The sequence below is a fragment of the Coptis chinensis genome, chromosome 2, assembly GCF_015680905.1.
Source record: "Coptis chinensis isolate HL-2020 chromosome 2, ASM1568090v1, whole genome shotgun sequence".
Lineage (NCBI taxonomy): Eukaryota > Viridiplantae > Streptophyta > Magnoliopsida > Ranunculales > Ranunculaceae > Coptis > Coptis chinensis.
Genome location: NC_141457.1, coordinates 99,431,035 through 99,447,153, shown reverse-complemented (window position 1 = coordinate 99,447,153; position 16,119 = coordinate 99,431,035). Strand labels below are relative to the sequence as shown.

Sequence of the window (16,119 nt, the reverse complement as noted above, 5' to 3'; positions counted from 1 at the left end):
TTCCCGAGTAAGTGCCTGAATACCCATCACGTACTCTCACATTTTTAACATATGCATTTTTCTTCATTTTTGTTTTTCTTTCTTGGATCTCATTCTGAATTTCAAACACATACAGGCTAAAATATGATAATACATATTGAAAGTTTAAATCTGTAAAAAGAACACCGGTTTATTAAGAAGGGATGCTTTTATTTGCACATTTGGTTTATGCTTCTTTGTATGACATTGTTTCTTTAGACAATTAATCTAATGATATATCTAATAATCATCCAAACACAACCTCTCACATACATACACTCGAACACTCGATTTAGAAAATGCCAAAGTTAACAGGAGATCAAATGCCAAGGTGCAAATTCTCCCGAATTCTTTCTCATTAATGTAGATAACTGTGCTTCTATCGGTTTAAGAACACTATGAAAGGATCGGACAATCACCGATAGTCATATTTGGAAGACAGATAGATGTAATGCATGGTTATGCATGTGATGTTTTTCTATTAAATGTATATAGAGCAATAGAGTACGTTTACATGTGAATCCACGGAGCTTTTTCCATCACAATAAGAGCTGACTATAACAATCTATATTTTGTATTCAGATATCATCGGGAAACACAAATAAACTCAAAAGCAAAATTGTATTTGACACTTGGGATGGTTTTCTTTAGGGCCCAAATAGTAAGCAAAACCTTAAGTATATGTACTTAACTAATTTCATTTATAAACAATACATTGGCTTTCTTTGAACTAAATATATACAACCTTCTTACATTTCATTTTAGTTCCTGGAACAGAAATTTGAATTGACTCTTATAACAAATACAAGATACGGTGAGTGAAATCACTTCATTCAGGAGCGAGGATTAAATTAACTGATCGAGACAGCTGTCTTTGGTTTCCTAAGTTTTGTTCTTTTTTTTCCCGAGTACAAGAAGATGGGATAGTGTTAAAAATAAATTTTCAAAATTTGTGTTCAGTATGAGTGTAGGAAGATGTGATAGTGCTAAAAGATATGGGTCAGGATGATTATAGAATGTTCATATCAGGGAGTAGGATTTTGCCAAGTATGTTTCTCCTCTCTAACTTCATAAATGGGTGTGGATCGGATGCTTATAGAATGTCCATATCATCATGGAGTAGGATCTTGCCAAGTTGTATAATAATATGATGCCATTAATGAGCTACTTTTGGTATTACATAAGAAAGCTATTATTGAATTTGCATTGTGATGAGCATTTCAAAGCGATGGAACTACAATTGAACTTGTAATAGCTCAACAACCATTATTCGATACGCAAAAAATTTTGGTTGCAAAGAAAGCCACCTAAACATTTTTTGGTTGTAGGAATTTTAATAATTTTGGAGTAAATTATATCGAAACTTAAAAATTCTTATGAGTGTTCTACTGATAATTGATGGATTATAATTTTTTGGTCCAAAAGAGTGAAAAGTGTTTGTGTGAATTATTGTTATACTTATTTTTGTGACACTTTATTAATACCATCAAACTTAACCCTTTCAATATTAGTGCAATACTGGAAGAACTTTGTGGTACTATTTCTTAATCCGAACTTTGTTTTGCAATGTGCTTGTAGAAACATTAAGAATAACTAAATCTACTATAAGAAATAAGGAAAAAGGTAGAATAAGATGGAATATTTGAATATTTTATTGTAAGTTCAAGGTGTGTGTTAGAAGCTTCAAGTTTGGAAAGGGAATGTTATTTGAAAGGCATACTCTTATTTCATCCATTTGATTATTAGATTGTTCATATCTGAAAATTAATGGCTATTACTCATTTTACCCACCCAATCTTACGTTAACACTTTGACATGTTCACATTGACGAAAGACATAAAACGACATGATCTTCTATGTTATTCATGTTGAAATTGAATAAGTATGTTTTGCATGTGTACAAACAATCACCTAAAACATGCAAGAGAAAATATATACTTGGGGGAGTATTCTAAGTAGGTGAACGCATTTTCTTGAAAGAGAATCTTTTTTGTATTCATCAATTTATCATAGAATATGTTCATGTGATAAGTCTTTTCAAGTGGGAGTAGTGTATTCTTTGAGGATATGAAAACAATCAATATATTTTAGTGATTTGATAGATATTTTAGTTATTTGTACACATTAGTATGTAACCCGAGTGGTGATGATTTACTATTAAATCACTATAAATCTAAGGAAACTATTATACAAGCTAGATCGAGTTTAAGATATTTCCATTTGAAAATTACGGATTAATATCCTAAACCACAAAGTGAAGAGGCTATCTCAATTTGATCCCTTAGTTTCCAAGTACTTATGCACCATAATCGCTGCTCATTAACGTATTTCAGTTTATTTTCAATAAAAAATATTTTGATTTGAAAATTTGCCGCTAAATCACCATAAATCTAAGAAAACTATTATACAAGCTAGATCGAGTTTAAGATACTTCAATTTGAAAATTACGAATTAATATCCTGATTCGAAATTTGATCCCTTAGTTTCCAAGTACTTATGCACCATAATCGCTGCTCATTAACGTATTTCGGTTGATTTTCAATAAAAATATATTCTGATTCGAAAATTTGTGTGAGACATTTTGAAAAGCCTTTTAAGCACACAAATATTTAAAGTAGAGACCTCCAATGGAGGATTTTCTCTTTCCTATGTGGCACTATAATATGAGAGTTAGCATTTTCTCTCTCCTATGTGACACTATAATATGAAAGATAGTCTTTTTAATATCCTACAATCCTATGTACATGGAACCTCTTTGGAGAGTTTGAGTGTATTTCTAATTCTTATATTTGGAGAGTTTGAGTGTATTTTCAATTCTTATATATTTGATCAAATAAAAAAAAAAAATTGCTAAAAAATAGGTGATTTGTATAAGGTAATTTCCTATTACGAATCAAACACTTTTAGTGTTCCAATTCTTATATATTTGACCAAATAAAAAAAATTGCTAACAAATAGGTGATTTGTATAAGCTAATTTCCTATTACAAATCATACACTTTTAGTGTCTATGATAAAAAAAAAATTGCTAAAAATAGGTGATTTGTAGAAGCTAATTCCCTATTACAAATCATATACTGTTAGTGCCTATGATAAATTAAAATACCGACTTATTTCGAATATATCCTTAATGCGGCCTAAAAACACTACATATTCTTCAATTAATAACTTATTATAGGATGTAAAATCAGCTTCCAATGGTTCCCCACATTAGGCCCTAAGTTCTCTTATGCCTATTAGGGGCGGGCTAGGGCCTAGGTTTTGGAATACGAGCCCGACCCTCATTAGGCCCTCCCCAGCTCTCACTTGGCCCTCATAATTTTTGTTGTTATTTTACATTACATATATATTTTCTAACTTAATTATTTAGGTTATATCAATTTTTTTTTACTACAATTAGTATTCAATAAGAAGTAGATTAGAACATATTATACACATTTTTGGTAATAAAATGAAAGAGATGTATATAGGTCATATAAACTATAAAGACAAAGTTAAAATGCAATTCTAATGTAGTAATATGGTTAATTATTGAAAGTGTAAGGCTCTCATCTCTTCCACCATCTCGATCTATATCTCATTTTTAAAAGGTATAAGAATAAGTTTTATATCTTTAATTGAAATTGATATACATAATCAAAAGTATAATAATAATAAAAAAAAATTAAAACTACCAAAAAAATTAAGTAAATTAGTAGTGTATAATTCGACTAGGCCCGGCTCGGCCCTCAATTTTGAGGGCCTAATGAGGGCCGAGGGGCGGGTAAGGGCTTGCGTATTTATGTCATGACCCTACTTGACCCGGCCCTCAACACACATTAGGAGTAGGCTGGCCCGGCCCGACCCTTTTAACACCCCTAGCTGAGAGCCCAATAATTTTCCAATTTTTTTCACCCTAAGTACATCCTAAATTTTAATTTCAAATTTAAGGAAAAAACACGGACTAATGTCAACAATATAAATTTAATTTTTCATATGTAAATGTATATTGTCATATGTAAATGTAATACAAATGTAAATTTACTTACATTTTCATATGAAGATTTAAATTTACATAGGTAAAAGGGAACTGTGTAAATTTATATTGTCATATGATGACGTCTGTTCAGTTTGTCTTTGAGCCGAAATTATTAATGAAAATTTGTCTTTGAGCCGAAATTATTAGTGAAGATTGCTAATATCACCCCGATTTTTCTTAAATTCAAAATTAAAATTTAGGGTAGACTTGAGGCGAAATTATTATTGGGTTTTGTCCTTGGGCTGTAATCCCTGTTTTTATTAGTTCTAAAGTGTGATTTGTTTGTGATTTTCCCATTAAGGGTGCCTTAAAATATTAGATCATATTATGATTATAAAAGATATGATCATAGTATACCAGGATTTGCAATCCAACAAAGGGCCGGATTGCATACAAAGACATCGACAAGTAAAATTAATGAAGGCATGATACTGATACATGTACAACTAGCTTTCGAACCCGTCTTACGAACGGGTGCATTTATATTAAATTATTCTAAAAAAAATATTAGCAACTATACATATATGTATAGTTAGCTATGCATAGCTATGATATATGAAAATTATATTAATCACTCATTCAAATTTCTTGCGCTACTCTCTATAAAAAGGAAGCACCAAACCTTGATAAAACTCATCGACTTCTTTTTGTTGTTAGGTTTAATATATAATAGAAGTTTGATTGAAGTTTTGTGAGAATGCCAAATGTGGCGAAAATAATATTGAAGCTACTTGAATAGCAAAACATTCCCAATCATAATAAAAGAATTATGATAAACACTACTTAAAATACAAAACTATATTTGTAGAGACATTTATTCCCCCTACATATAATACAAACATGTTTTAGGGTTATTAGTTCAATGCATTTGCATCAAGTTTCTGATTTTTCATTAATTATTATTTAAGGTTAGTTCAATGTAGTACGTTCCATCCAGTTTCCAATTTCTCATTAATTCACTACACCAAAAGAGGCGTTTACCAACAGTTTTAACTGTTACTTATATTTTTACTAACACTTATATTCGTTAGCTCTGGGGTGTTACAGTCACTTAGGCAAAAATTACTAACGGATATATCCGTTACTAAAATTAATTTTACTAACGGATATATCTGTTACTATAAATATTTGTAACAGATAAATGTCAATCAAATTGGTCGTTTATAACGGATATAAATGTGAGTAAAGTTTGGTCAGTAGTCACTAACGGATGCATTTGTTACATTTCTAATAATTAGCGGAAAAATGATTTGGTATGTCACGGATATATCCGTTACTAAATTGTAAACCCGGAAAAAAAAATTAATTTCTAGGATCAAATTGTTTCCACCTCGCACTTATAGCTCTAGCCCCGGATCTGGATTATTCCATCTTACATAATATATCACACTCCACAACAACAAAAGAATAACAAGAAAAACCAACCAATTAAACTTTATAGAAACAAATCCACCAATCCAAATCCCAATTTACATAGAAACAAAGCCTCCAATCCACCCAAATCCCAATTTACATAAACATAAAAACTAAAGCTAAAGAAGTTTTCCTACTTCCTTCCTTGATTCATTTCAACGACATATATAAACAAACATAAACGAAAGCAAAGTCACGTTTCATAATCTAGCCTTTCAACATTCCTCCATATTATCTTCAAGTAAAGAGAATGATTTGTTTAAGTAGGAAATGAAGCGAGAGCACATTTAAAAGGCTCCACAGCTTGCAAAAAACAAACAACCTCGCACAAAGGATAACTTTTGGCCTCAAAAAAGCATTTAAGAGAGAAATCGAAAAAAAATGGCAACAAGCAACAACCTCTCAATAGGCAATACAATTTGGGTAAATGCCAAAGCAAAAACTGTTTTAAGACCACTTACCTACCCTTGAGCAATCATTCTTGTAAGAGTAAGAAAACTTCTGATCATATCTAAAGCCTCGGCATATTGTCACCATTATACTCCAACTTAACCCATGAGTACTTGCATTGTAGTTTCTGAAAAAGAACCCAACACAAAACCAACCCCTAACAATCACAACACAACCAAAATACTAGTCCGTACAACATAATAGGCATATAGGTTCTAGTTGTATAGTTTCAATACATAATGGTATTCTTGCTAATCTCAAACATGTAGAAGGAGCTAGGTGAATAAATAGCAACAAAAGGAGGGATTAGTAATAAGATGACAGGAGAGAATATAACAAATACCTTCCCCTACTACAGTGCATGCTCTCTCTAGACAGACATCACAAACATCACTTCATAGGAGGTAAAGGATTGCAGCCCACACTCTGCATAGACCAGTCCAACAAAATCTTTAAATCCGTAAAACTCAGCGCCTATCAGGTTTTATACTTATAGTTCAAGGTGTATTTTGTGTGTGCCCATTCAGAAAGAAACTCAGGTACAAATAAATACAGACCAATTTTTTAAGCCACTTTTAGCGGACATATCTATATCGAAGGTAAATGTGAAAGTCTGTGAAATACCTTGCTATATTAACCACATTCAAGAGAGGAAAGGAAGGATTATTTGACGGTGCAAATGTCAGTATGTCTGAACTAGAACTGGGTGAGAGCAACGGTTCAAGCCAATGGCGTCCTCATATCCTTGCAACATCAAGCGGAAGCCACCTAAGTACACAAATTTCATTAGTTATCAGAAAAGAAAAAGGGGTACAGCCGTTATGAAAACATCATACGAAGCTCTTGGATGCATTTGCTAGTCACTTTTGGTGAATATAAAAGAAATGACAGAGTTAACTAATGTGAAGATGGTCCAAAGAAGCAAGAACAAGATACTATGTACAAGAAGTTGCATGCAACAGTATACAATATCTGCATAAGCTAAGAAAATATATTAAACAAACCCCCTTCCCCCAAAGAAGCAAGAACAAGATACTATGTACAAGAGTTGCATGCAAGTTCAATATCTGCATAAGCTAAGAAAATATATTAAACAAACACCCCCAAGAGCAAGTTCAGTAGGGTATCGATTTCTAACGAACCCAAGAACTACACATTTGTCTTTTGCAAACCAAAACATATTTAAGGCTATCTGACCACTTAATTAAGAAACCTAAATACCCTTGAGTAATCATTCTGTAAGTGTAAGGAAATTTCTGTGTCATATCTAAAGCCTTGGCATATTGTCCCTATTGTACTCCAACCCATGAGTACTATCATTATATTAGCACCAAAGATTAATTCAATATTAAAATATCCAATTCAGCTCCAACAAGAGAATTTTTTTTCTACAACAAACTACCCACTTCCATTCAGGAACCCCATATTTAATATAACTAAGCTTGCAAATGATAAGATATTAAGTAGAGAACTTCCAAATACCTCTATCAAGTTTTAACTTCCAAAGAAGAAAGCATGTACAACCAATATAACTTGAGTGAAAATAAACAACCAACCTCACACTAGAATTCATGAGATCTCTAATTTCTAATTCGACTTACTAAGTAATTTACTTTGAAGGTGCATTAATACACTACTGAGGGAATCCACACTAGCTCCTTTGTGACTCACCACTTACTAAGAAACGAAACACTAAGATGCAAAAAAGAAAGATGGGCGCATCTAAAATGCATAAGAAATACACATACACAAGGTTGACTCTACAATGACATTCACTATATGGAAACATATATGTTACCTTAATAGAATATGTGAGATATGAAACCTCCATTACTATGAGAAAGATGGCAGAAATTATGTCTTGTGACCAATCTTGTCCATTTTCTTCGACCAAACTCTGTAGAGCAAATGAAACATTCATGGAGTAAGGATTTCAGACACTAACAACTGACACAATAACATGCAAATAAATCGAACTGGAAAGCCAGTAATTAGTACATGCCTAAACTCAACACTAAGGCTCAACAAAGTGGAGGATAGTCAGTTAGTCACCTTTGAAGTCTAAAATTTGCACAACTAACCACACGACTCAAAAGGGAAAGGGAAATAATTTAAGGCTGTGATTGTATCTTTACCATGGAGACGTCAGGGGAATTCGAAAAAACATCGGTAATTTAATTAGTGTCTATATGGCAAGAAGTGATCCAATCTGGGAAGAAAAGAAAATGAAGCCATATATGATGGAGGTATATAGAGTAGGGCATTGTTAGAGGCATAGAATAACAAAGAGGTTCTATTCACAGGAAGATAAAGACATCTTTCAATAAAAAAAAAAAAATAAAAATAGAACAAAATAACGGGACAAACTGTCATTCTAATAATTTTTTGAGGTTATTCATATTCCCAAATTCTATATATGTATGTCCGAAACTATGCTCAAACCAAGCCTCCGTATCATAAAATTTTACTCTTAATGCAATTTTAAAAAGGAATTGCCGATTAAAACATACTTTGAATACAATAATATACACCAATATATAGATAGCAAAAATTATCAACTCAGATATTACTCTTTGAAACAAGTGTTACTCTTCCTATGATCTGGTTGAGTTATCAGTCAATGTCACATCTAATCCCCATTTCGTTGCTACTAATCCAGGCAATGAAGGACCATAACTTGCATCGAGGATTTCACGAAACCGATTTTCTTCGGAACCTTTGTTTTTATGACACCTCACAAAAAACCTTATTTGAGAGTTCCCAAATCTCTTGGGAAACTTTTGAGATGCAACTACCAAGTTAAAATTAGAAGAAATTGGATCATGAAGTTTCAAGACTATCAAGTGTACCATGTCAATATAGACATTACCTACTATGTCCTAACTCACACCACCTAGTAACCTCCTTCAAACTTGAGTCACTATATTAGCCATTGAGAGATGGCGAAGCTCCTCCTTGCAATACAGTCTACAATGTTAGACTGTGAGCCTCGCACAACCCTGAAAATGCACAAAAATGCTACTCATGTAGTTAATTTCTTGAAACAACACCTCTAGTTGTATTAAATGGATGGGTAAAGCAGTGGATCAACTATTTGCAGTCATGTTGACCCACTGGAAAGTAGAAAATAAAGCCACTTAATTGTTTAATAAGGGGTATATTCATTAGGATATTCATGGTGCCTTAGAGTCTTAGGTGCATATATAACATATAAACTGTCCAACATGGGGAAGACCAGCCAACACATGTTCAATTTATAGCCACAAAAGTATAAAATAAAATCAACCATCAAATGTTTATTAAGGGCGTATTCCTTGAGACTCTCATAACCTCGTAACATATAAACAGATTATCTTTGTCATGATTATAATGTTCTAATAATTCTCTTCACTGTTTTTCCCTAACCGGAATATCACAAAAAAACCTCATTCATTTTGTTAAGGAAACAAAGTCATTAAAGTCTAATATACACATGATACATCAAAACAAAGACAAAGAAGCTCTAACCCCACTGTTAAAACCAATAAAGATTTAACTTTTTACGTCAAAGTTAGACTTAGCATAGGGGAAACTATTGCAAAACCAGTAGACAAACACCCTTCAATAAGTAAACACTACAAATATGAGATAAAGGAAAAAGGAAAGGAATTTATAATCGAAAACACATGATAGTTTACTAAAAGTCTTCTCTCAATAATTTAAAAATCACTTGGAGAAAAATCACTCTTTAAAAAACCTTGGAACAAAAAATAAGAAATTAAACCACCGTATTACCAAATTTGAAGAACACGGATAGAAAAGAGAACGAGAGGGAGCTTACCTAATCTGCTGCTGCAATTGGGAATAGCCTTTAAGAATGCTTCTCCATGCCTAACAAGATGCGCCAACCTCCTGCTGGAACTAGTTGCTCGATCGAGATCCAGATTCTAATTACAGCGAAATCAGAGATCGACGGATTTCCATTTCGGTCAATTGAGAGAGAGAGTTTACCGGGGAGTGATGAAATTCATTGTTCTAACTGTTAGCTAGGGTTTACAATGAGAGAGAATAAAAAATTGCCCGCTTCTTTCTTTTCTTTCCTTTTCGCTATTTCTTTAATTGGTTTATTACTTTACTCACGGATACAAACGTTATACAATACCGCACTAACCGTGACCAAGTTAATCAAAATTATTAAAATTATTATTTGCGATATTTTCTAACGATTGTTTTATTTACTAACGGATATTTCCGTGATAAAGCTGGTAACATATATAACCGTTACTGATGTAAAATTAGCATTGTTAGAAAATGGTAGTTTTGGTGTAGTGCATACCTTATGGAGTGTACATGATAAAGATAAATGCTAATTTGATTGTGTTATTAAAAGCTTTCCCAAGTCTGGACTATGATCCTCGAGTGATAACAAGTATATAATAACAAATATCACAAAGTTCGATTATATTATGCTTATATTCACTTCTCGGTATCAAGTGAGGATGGGAGTCTTGCAAAGGCTGGACCAAGGTGCTAAAAATTGAGAGGACCTAGCTACTCGCCCTTCACTAGAACTCTAGAAGAGTAGTATTCTGTTTCTTTTGCACCAAGGTGCAAAGAACTGAATGTGCCTACCGCCTAGCAACTTGTCACTCGCTTGAATGCTATTCAAGTTTGGGCCTCAACTCCCTACAGTCAATGTGAATGTCCCATTGGATATAATGGAAATACACACTCCCTTCCTAGGACAAATTACCATTGAATAACCTAATCTACCTAAAGATTGGAAGGCATTTTTCACACGTAAGACAATTCCCAATGTAGGAGGAATACAAGAGAAGCAATTCACAAATAATGAAGCTTTCTTTGTTGAAGTACAACACGCTCATTAGGTACCATATATTATTGCTAGAGTTAGTAATTCTCACAGACTTCAAGTACTTTCTTATCCCACTACTCTTAAGTACAAGCTGCAATTTTTGCTTCTTATTGGTATTATTAGCAACTTACTCTGATGACTAAGAAGTATGGTAATAGGTATATACTCATAGTACTTGCACCTTTGTTCTAGTCCTATAACTTCATCCACTTCTACTTACCTTAGTTTTCCATAAAGACCAGAATATATCGCATATAGTAACACAAATAAAAATGAAGAAACTCATACCTCCCATGATGCTAAGCTTTTCATAAAGGAAGGAAGAATCTCATAATCATCCTTGGACAAATGGATTACCGCTTTGGTTAGGTTGGGATATCCTTGGAGAAAGAAAAAAGAATCTCATACTCATCCTTGGATATAGTACTACTATCTGCCAAATTTCACACCACTGAGTGTCAAGCAAGCAAAAATAAAATCAACTAATTTATCAAACTACAAATTAGTTTCAACAAATATTCCTTTTCACTAACCTCCAGAGGCTAAAGTAGCAAGACAAACATCTGATATGCCAAGACTTTGTAAACTCAATGACATTGAATTTTAAATTACGTCAAGGAATCACAAAGCAGATTTCACTATATATAGTAATATAAAAATCAATACTCATTTCAATAAAAAAGATACATAGGGTTTTCTTCAAGTCTCTTCATAATAGAACCACGACCACACGAGAAATCTAGTCCATCTTTAGTAGAACTAAACAATTTCGAGTCCACCCCAGTCGGCGTCTTCAATCCCACATCCTCTTCTTCATCCTCAATCTCAACTTCTACCGCCAAAAAAACAAAGGTCATTACCAAATAACTCAAACACTTAAAAAAGAGACAAAATTTTAGAAAAAGCAAAAAGGTATACCAGGAACATAACCAAAGTCCATAAACCGGTCTTCGATTTCAAGCAAATCAGTTTCATTCTTCTTATAAAGTTCATTACAATGACCCAGAAGTTCTTCAAAAGAAACAGTACCAATTTCCATTGATTCGATCATGGAGCACAATTAAAAAAAAACTTAGAAATTCGCTTGATGGGGTTTGGGTAGAAGAAAAGAAAAAAAAATATCTGGTTTATTTCCTTCTTCGTCGGCGAGGGTTTGATAGAGGAGACGGGGAAGTGTTCAATGGAGGCTTGAAGAGAGAGACGAGAAGGGGAAATGATCGGGCACAATTTTTTTTTCTATTTAATTTAATGTTGTCCGTTAGTTTCGAATATACCCTTCTGGTCATTATTTTAGTTGTTTACTAACGGACACAATTGTTACGCACATTAAAATACTGGCTTTGATAATAATTAGAAAAATCAATTGAAATATACTAACGGATACCAACAAACCTCACAGTTATGTCCGTTAGAAAGGTAGTAACGGATATATTCGTTAGAAATGAAAATTTTGCTCTGTTACAAAACGGCCCTTATGGTGTAGTGATTATTCTTTTAGGTTAGTTCAATGCAATAATTGCATAAAGTTTATGATTTCCCGTTAATTATTATTTGAGGTTAGTTCAGTGCAATTGCATCCACTTTATGATTTCCCATTTGTTATTCATTAAGATTAATTTAGTACAGTTGCATCCAGTTTTCGATGTTTCAATTAGTCTTTGAGATTAGTTCATTGCATTTGCATCCATGTTCCAATCTCCTGTCAATTACTTTTTGAGGTTAGTTTAATATATCTGCATCCAGTTTTTGATTTTCCGCTAATTATTTTTTCTAGGTTAGTTTGATAGTTTATAATTTCTAGTTATTTATACTTTGAGGTCAGTGTGATATAGTTACATCCGGCTTTCGATTTTCAGTTAACTATTCTTTGAGGTTATTTCAATGCATTTGCATCAAATTTCTGATTTCCCGTTAGTTAATATCTGATTTTAGTTTAATGCAGTTGCATATAGTTTCTAATTTTCAGTTAATTATTCTTTGAGATTAGTTCATTGTAGTTGCATCCAATTTTCATTTTTATGTTAATTGTTCTTTGAGGTTAGTTCAATGTTTTTGCATCAAGTTTTTGATTTTCCATTAATTATTTTCTGAGGTTAGTTCAATGCAGTTACATCAAATTTATAATTTCTCATTAATTATTCATTTAGGTTAGTTCAGTGCAGTTTCATCCATTTTTCAATATTTCGATAGTTAGTCTTTTTCATTGCATTTGCATCCAGTTTCTGATTTCCCGTTAATAACTCTTTAAGGTTAGTTCAATACATATGCATCTAGTTTCTGATTATGTATGTTTTGAGGTTAGTTCGCTGCAATTACATCCGGTTTCTGATTTCCTGTTAACTATTATTTGAGGTTATTTCAATGCATTTGCATTTATTTTTGATTTCCCACAATTATTCTATGAGGTTAGTTCAATGCAGTTGTATTCGGTTTTTTATTTTTTGTTAATTATTTTTTGAGTTTAGTTCAATGCATTTGCATCCAGTTTTTAGTTTCCCATTAGTTATTATTTGAGGTTTGTTTGAAGTATTTGCATACTATTTCTAATTTCCCGTTAAATATTTTTGAAGGATTTGCATCCAATTTCTAATTTCCCGTTAGTTATTCTTTGACGTTAGTTTAATGCAATTGCATCCAGTTTTCGATTTCTAGTTAATTACTTTTTGAGTTAAGTTTATTGCATTTGCATAAAGTTTCCAATTTTTCGTTAATTACTCTTTGAGCTCAGTTATGTATTTGAATCCAGTTTACGATTTTCTTTTAATTATCCACCCATTGTGGTGTGTAATACCAACTTCTACTTATCCATATTTAGTGTCCTTGCAAACATGTCATAAAAAATAAATTATGTTTGATTTACTATGTGGGATCATCGAAGATTATCCAGTTCCCGATTTCCCATTAATTATTCTTCAAATTATATACATTACTCAGTATGTGGAATCTTCAAAGATTATCTACGAATGGGTATTGTTATATTAATTATTCTGAAAAATATTTGCAAATATGCAGAACTATTATATATTAATATTATATTGATCACTCATCCAAATTTTTTATAATGTGAAAACCTCACTCTCCATTTAAAAAAAAACTCACCATTGATAAAACCCTTCAATTCAACTTCATTTTGTTGTTTAATAATAGAAGTTTGATTGAAGTTTTGTGAGATTGCATAATAAGACGAAGTTCATATATATTGAAGCTACTTGAATAGCAAGGAGTTCTCAATCATATGGAAAGAGATAAGATAAACACCATTTTAAATGCAAAACTATATTTATCGAGACATTCCCACAACATATAACCCAACTATGTTTTGAGGTTAGTTTAATGCATTTGCATTCAGTTTTTGATTTTCCGTTATTTATATTTTGAGGTTAGTTCAATGCAGTTGCATCCGATTTCTGATTTTCGATTCCCGTTATTTATTTTTTGAGGTCAGTTCAATGCAGTTGCATCCAATTTCCTATTTCTCGTTAATTATTCTTTGCGGTTAGTTAAATACATTTGCATCAAATTCCCATTTCCCTGTTAATTATTTCTTTGAGGTCAGTTCAATGCATTTCCATCTAGTTTCTGATTTCCTGTTAATTATTATGTGAGATTAGTTTAATGCATTTGCATCTAGTTTTCGATTTTCGATTTCTCGTTTATTATTTGATAAAGTTGCATTTGAATCTAGTTTCCGATTTCCTGTTAACTATTGTTTGAGGTTAGTTCAATGAATTTGCATCCAGTTTCCGATTTCCCGTTAATTATTTCTTGAGATTAGTTCAATGTATTTGCATCCAGTTTATTTTTTTAGATTAGTTCAGTGCAGTTGCATCCGGTTTCTGATTTCCTGTTAATTATTCTTTAAGATTAGTTCCACGCATTTGCATCATGTTTCCAATTTACAATTAATTTTTCTTTGAGGTTAGTTCAATGGAGTTGCATCCAATTTCCGATTTTCCATTAATTAAATCTTTGAGGGTTAGTTCAATGCATTTGCATCCAATTTCCGATTTTCCGACAAATTTTTTTTTTTTTTTATGTTAGTTTGATGTATTTACATCCAAATTTTGATTTCCCATTTATTATTCTTTTTAAGTTAGTTTAATAATTTCCATCCACTTTCTGATTTCCGTTGTATCTATATTTTGCATCGATTTTTTCCCATTAATTACTTTTTAAGATTAGTTTAATGCTTGCATTTCCATCCATTTTCTGATTTCCCATTAAATATTATTTGATGTTAGTTCGATGCATTTGCATCCAGTTTTCGATTTCCCATTAATTGTTCTTTGACATTAGTTTCATTCAGTATTATATATATTTTAAAATATTTGTCATTATTGTTTTGTCGTTATTATTTTTTTCTATTATATATTTTGTGATGTTATTTTTTGTATAATTTAATTTTCCACATATAATTTGTTTTGGTTTGGTATATAATTTATTTAAGTCCAATGTCCACTTTAATTGAATATCGTTATTCCGCCGAATATATAACATTATAGAGTTGAAAAATTATATTATAGTATTGAAAAATTATAAATTCATAAATTTAATTGGAATATGTCATAATTATTGTGGCAAGAATTGTGATTTTTGGAATCCTTAACTATAAATAAATGTCTAAATCCCACAATGGATAGCGCATCAAATTGAAAGGGTGGTAGGAAAATCGTTTTCGGTAGAAACTATTGATTTTAGCAATTTAGTTTTTTGTCTCATATTTTTTTCCCCATAATTAGCTATATTGTTTAGGAAAAGTTGGAGACTCTGTGAAACTCTAGATAAGATTGTTTTTTTTTTTTTTTTTTTTTTTAAGTGGAAATTTTATTAATAATGATAACGAGTTTTACAAATAATTAGGACAAGATGTGCAACAAAAGTTGCTTGCAAGTCCTTTCTCGAATGGCAAATCCTATCCTCCTAAAAAAACAAACTCGTTAGAACCAACTGTCATTACATTGCAGTCCTAACTTTCTCAATCTCTTAAGGAGCTCAACAGATTGTTGTTTTTTTTTTTTTTTTTAGCTATAGTGTTTAGGAAAAGTTACCTGTGAAACTCTAAATGAGATTGTTTCCTTATTTATATCATACTTTTTTTTATAATTATTTTTATAATTAGTAATAGAGTTTAGAAAAAACTGGAGTTTCTCCGAGTGTTCCAAAAAATAGATTGGTGAGGGTATAGCTATAATATATATCTAAGGATATACAATATGTATATCTATACTACTTTATAATGCTGCGTGGAGGAGCTACTTTACAATATGTCCCTACATTAAAAAAAAAAAAAAAAAAAAAAAATTTAAGCTGTGACAAATATCATTCATCATTTTTTTTTCCTTTCCTTCAAAAATAAAATATAGGGA

At 31.7% G+C, this 16,119-nt stretch overlaps 1 long non-coding RNA gene across 2 annotated transcripts; it reads right to left on the bottom strand.

Annotated features, from left to right (window-relative positions):
- Positions 1-6,318: 6,318 nt before the first annotated feature.
- On the bottom strand, positions 6,319-8,806 carry LOC147519541 (uncharacterized). Of its 2 annotated transcripts, none has more exons than XR_015214250.1 (3): positions 8,768-8,806; positions 7,697-7,795; positions 6,319-6,666 (listed from the first exon to the last, which is right to left on the bottom strand). It is a non-coding gene; the product is annotated as an uncharacterized LOC147519541 (long non-coding RNA). The 2 variants fall into 2 exon arrangements; XR_015214251.1 differs by lacking the exon at positions 8,768-8,806 and adding an exon at positions 8,034-8,298.
- Between the last annotated feature and the right edge of the window lie 7,313 nt (positions 8,807-16,119).